Here is a 5425-nt window from a genome sequence, read left to right as displayed (position 1 = left end):
GAATGATCAATGTCCACATATAGTGAGAGAAAATAATTTGCATCCATCAACAGTTTCTGAGATACTGTGTGTGAGAATCTTCAAGCAATATCAAAAAAGCTGCTACTTCAAACCAAAAATGTGAAAATGGCAGCATTTAATATTACTGAAATATAAAATCTAAGTGCTACAAAAGTATGAAACTTAATAAGAAATAACAATTTTGAGTGCTTATTATGTGTCTGAAACTAAGCTAAGTGCTTTATTTACACTGTGCACAATCTCACTGAATCTTTACTGAAGCCTTTTGGTTCTATGGTTGGTTGTATTTTACAGATAAGGAAACTGAAGCTCAAGGAAGCTTATGAGTGAGTGTATATCCATATGTACATATTTATTCATGTATATTTCAGTTATAGACATTCTGTGCAACCTATCTCTTAAAGAAATAATTATTAGCTTATTTTTCCCAAATGTTGCCTGTAGGAGGATAAAGAGAAAAACTTTCAAAGATTTACAGTTGACCCTTGAACAACATGAGTTTGAACTGAGCAAGGTCACTTATATGTGGATTTTTTTCAATAAATATATTGGAATTTTTTTGAAGTTTTATGGCAACTTGAAAAGACTCACAAATAATCCATGTAGACTAGAAATATTGAAAAAAATCAAGGAAGAGCTAGGCATGTCATGCATGCATTAAATGTATGTTGATACTAGTCTATCATTTACTGCAACAAAATATACACAAATCTGTTAAAGAAAGTTAAAATTTATCAAAACTTATGCACACAGGCAGACCGCACATTATGCCATTTGAAGTTGAAAGAAATGTGGACATAAAGAATGAATATTAAATCATAATTATAACTGCATAAAATCATCTCCACATGAGCAATTCATCTCTCCAGTAAATTGGGTGTTACAGTAAAAAATGATTTCTCACAGTTCTCACGTATTTCTTGTCGTGTTTAGTGCAATACCATAAACCTTGGATAACATCATGAGACCCATTCAAAATGCCATTAGTGATGCTGGAAATGCTCCCAAGAAGCAGAGAAAAGTCATGACATTAGAAGAAAAAGTTGGATTGTTTGATAATATGTACTGTAGATCATGATCTGCAGCTGTGGTTGCCCTCCATTTCAAGATAAATGAATCCAGTGTAAGGACCACTGTAAAAAAAAAAAGAAAAGGAATGTTGTAAAGCCATTGCTGCAGCTATGCCAGTGGGTGCAGAAATCTTGCACTTTTGGTGAAATACCTTTTTTAAAATTATTTTTTTTTTTTTAAATTTTGCTTTAAGTTCTGGGATACATGTGCAGAAAGTGCAGTTTTGTTACATAGGTATACACGTGCCATGGTGATTTGCTGCACCTATCAACCTGTCATCTAGGTTTTAAGCCCCACATGCATTAGGTATTTGCCTAATGGCTCTCCCTGCTCCTTGCCCCCGGCCCCCCAACAGGCCCTGGTGTGTGATGTTCCCCTCCCTGTGTCCATGTGTTCTCATTGTTCAACTCCCACTTATGAGTGAGAACATGCAGTGTTTGGTTTTCTGTTCCTGCGTTGGTGAAATACCTTTTTATCTCACACTGAAAATGCAGCTTTTTATGTGGATGCAGGATTGCTATAAAAAAGGCATACCTATATACTAATATCATTCAAAAAAAGCAAAGTCATTATATAACAACTTAAAAACAAAATGAAGGTGAAGGGTCTAATGCTAGATAATTTAGTGTCAGCAAAGGATGGTTTGATAATTTTACAAAGAGATTTGGCTTAAAAAATGTCAAGATAACAGGAGAAGCAGCTTCTGCCAATGAAGAGGCAGCAGATGAGTTTCCAGATGCCATTAAGCAAATCATTGAGGAGAATGGATGTCTTCATGAACAGGTTTTTAAAATGCAGATCAAAGTGCTTTATTCTGGAAAAAAATGCCACAAAGGGCATTTATTAGTAAGAAAGACAAGCTAACAACAGGACTGAAGGCAGGAAGGGATAGGCTGACTCTACCATTTTATGCAAATGCAGTTAGGTTTATGATTAGGATTGCCCTTAACTATAATACTGTTAACCCTTGAGTCTTGAAGGGAAAAGTTAAACACCAGCTGCCAGTCTTTTGGTTGTACAATAAGAAGGCCTGGACAACGAGAACCCTTTTTCTGGATTGGTCCCATTGATGCTTTGTCCCTGAAGTCAGGAAGCACCTTGCTAGTAAGTGACTGAACTTTAAAGTACTTTTGATATTTGACAATGTCCCTGGCCACTAAGAACCCCATGAGTTCAACACGGAAGGTGTCAAAGGGGTCTACTTGCCCCCAAACACAGTGTCTCTAATTCACCCTCTAGGTCAGGGGTCATAAAGACCTTTAAGGCTCATTACACACTGTACTCTATGGAAAGGATTGTCTCTATGGAAGAGAATCTGAAAGAGAGAACATTATGAAAGTCTGAAAGGCTTACCTGCCATTAAAGATGCTATTATTGGGATAAAAAGAATCATGGGTCATTAAGCCTGAAATAATAAATTCCTGTTGGAAAAAACTGTGCCCAGATGTTGCACGTGACTTCATAGGATTTATGACAGAGACAGTCAAGGCAATAATAAAAGAGATTGTGGCTATGGCAAAAAGGGTAGGAATAAAGGGTTTCAAGATATAGATCTTAGAGAACTCCAAGAACTAGCAGACATCACATGAAAAGAATTAACAGGAGATGACTTGATGGAGATGAGTGCTTCTGAATTAGCACCAGACAATAAAGAATAGAGGTCAAAAGAAGCAGGGCCAGAAAACAAATTGACATTAGACAACCTGGCAGAAGCCTTCCAATTATTCAAGACTGCTTTTGACTTATTTTATGGCATGAACTCTTCTATAACGTGAGCATTGAAACTAAAGCAAGCATTGGAAGTGTTGTAGAATCCCGAATTCAGGCTCGTGTGCCGAATGTGCAGCTGGAGCCAAACAATGGGACATCGGTGCTTGGAGGTAGAGAAAGGTTTTTTCAATTTGGCTACAGTGAGAAGCCAGGAAAACAAGCTCTCTCAAATCTATCTTAACAAAAAGATGAAGCAGGGGGTTTTTATGCAGCTGGAGAGTAGGGGAGGGGGAGTTTCAAGGAACCCAGGGGAAAAGTCTGTGTTTCTTCAGTCTCAGATAACACCTTGAGCAGCCAGACTTCTGGGTGTCAGCAGCTGGTTGAAACATTCTTAAAGGCATTCATTTCTTCTGCAAAAATTTTTTGTGACCCTGAAGTTATTTCCCTCTGCTTGACAAAGAAATAGTACATCAGCAGTTTATAATTATATTGTGGGGAAAAAGGGATTTTGGTCAAAGAGGGAGTGGTTAACATGTGCAAGCAAGACAAGACAGGACCTGACCAGAATTTTCATTATTTCAGTCACTAAAAATACAGGGGTACTGAAATCTAAAGGGGCCTAGTTGTAGAAGGATTAGTACCATATAGAAACATTTAGATAAATTAAAAAGCAAAACCAAAAAATAATCAGACAGAATTAACAATGTATTTCCATAAAGTTACATGGTGATATAGTGTGGCCGTGTCACCATCCAAATCTCACCTTGAATTGTAATAATCCCTTTGTGTCATGGGAGGGACGCTGTGGGATATAATTGAATCATGGGAGCGGTTTCCTCCATACTGATCTCGTGGTAGTGAATAAGTCTCACGAGATCTGATGGTTTTATAAGTGGGAGTTCCCCTGCATAAGCTCTCTTGCCTACTGCCATGTAAGACATGCCCTTGCTCCTCCTTTACCCTCCACCATAATTGTGAGGCCTCCCCAGCCATGTGGAACTGTGAGTCAGTTAAATCTCTTTCTCTTTATAAATTACCCAGTCTCAGTTATGTCTTTATTAGCGTGAAAACGGACTAATACACATGTAATGTCCCTACCTCTCCTGCCTCCTCTTCTACCTCCTCCACCCCTTCTGCCTCTGCCACCCCTGACACAGCAAGACCAACCCTCCTCTTCCTCCTGCTTTTCAGCCTACTCAATGTGAAGATGACGAGGATGAAGACCTTTGTGGTGATCCACTTCTACTTAATGAATACTATATGTGTGAATGTGTATATGCATATGTATTTATATATGTGTGAATATATGCATATATGTGTATGCATGTATATATGTGTGTACACATACACACACACACACACACACACATATTTTACTAGGCAAAGAGCTTTATTAACCTTTGTTTTAAACTTTATTCCCAGGCTTCTTCAGCTTAATTAGCTGCAAAGAGTGAATTGTATATAAGCAAAAACTGAAAAGAGCTGCAGTGTCCAAGGGGCTTAAAAATATTAGAGATCTAGATTTTATTAGATCTGTAAACAAAGCATTTTTATAAAGCAGTCATAATATAAAACAGCAGTTCTCAGTAACTTCTTCAAGTTTTATCTTCTTCAGAAGTTGACTTAATTCAGTTTGCCTCATTGTTGGAAGCCTTATCAGAATTCTCCACAAGATCTAGAACTTCGTCATCCTCTCCAGTAGCAAGTGGTGCTTTTCCACCCACAGATTGTTTGGGCAGAGTGTTAGCCAATCTCTTTGAACTAGTCAGACCATCTGCAGCACTGGTTTATGATCGATGCTGAGTAGCATTTCTGTCAGCTGCTTTGTCTCAGCATGGCCTGTCATGGTGAAGTGTTTGCTGCCAGCGATGCCTGAACTTCAGGGTTGTTAAAGTGAATCACTGTTCCTTGGTGTGTAAACATATTCACCTCTTCAATATCAGAGATATTGTTTACCCCTAATTTCTTTAAGGAGAACTGAAATTTTTTATCCTCTGCTGTTGCTAGGTTTATGATCAGGACTACCCTTATGTATAAAACCGTTAACCTCTGAGCCTTGAAGGGACAAGATAAATACCAGCTGCCAGTCTTTTGGTTGTACAAGAAGGCTTGGACAATGAGAACCCTTTTTCTGGATTAGTTCCATTGCTTTTTGTCCCTGAAGTCAAGAAGTACCTTACCAAACTGACTTTTAAAGTTCTTTTGATATTGGCCAATGTCCCTGGACATTCAAAACCTCATGAGTTCAACACCAAATGTGTCAAAGGGGCCTACTTGCCCTCAAACACAGCGTCTCAGATGCTGTGAACCACCTTTTTCCTGTGAGCAGTTCCTTTCCGACCAGCGTGCACTTCTGCTTGCCGTTTGGTGAGTTTTTGGTTCATGATTGTTTCTTTCATCTTATTTGAGTGGAAAAGGGGCTGCGCGGGGGACTAGGGTTGGCACTCGGGGGAGTCCCGGGTGAGACCAGCTGAGATTAGAAGCACACAGGGAGGCAGGATGGCAGCTAAAGGAATACATTTTCTTTTCTCTAGCTTAATTTATTGTAATATAATACACACAATATATGTGTTATTGGTAAGGCTTCCAGTTAACAGTTAAGGCTATTAGCAAAGTTTTTGTG

At 38.6% G+C, this 5425-nt stretch overlaps 1 pseudogene; it reads right to left on the bottom strand.

Annotated features, from left to right (window-relative positions):
- Nucleotides 1–4430: 4430 nt before the first annotated feature.
- Nucleotides 4431–5201, bottom strand: LOC100434016 (transcription factor BTF3-like; annotated as a pseudogene).
- Nucleotides 5202–5425: the final 224 nt, after the last annotated feature.

Source organism: Pongo abelii, chromosome 14 (genome assembly GCF_028885655.2).
Source record: "Pongo abelii isolate AG06213 chromosome 14, NHGRI_mPonAbe1-v2.0_pri, whole genome shotgun sequence".
NCBI lineage: Eukaryota > Metazoa > Chordata > Mammalia > Primates > Hominidae > Pongo > Pongo abelii.
This window is presented reverse-complemented; position numbering and strand designations above follow the sequence as displayed.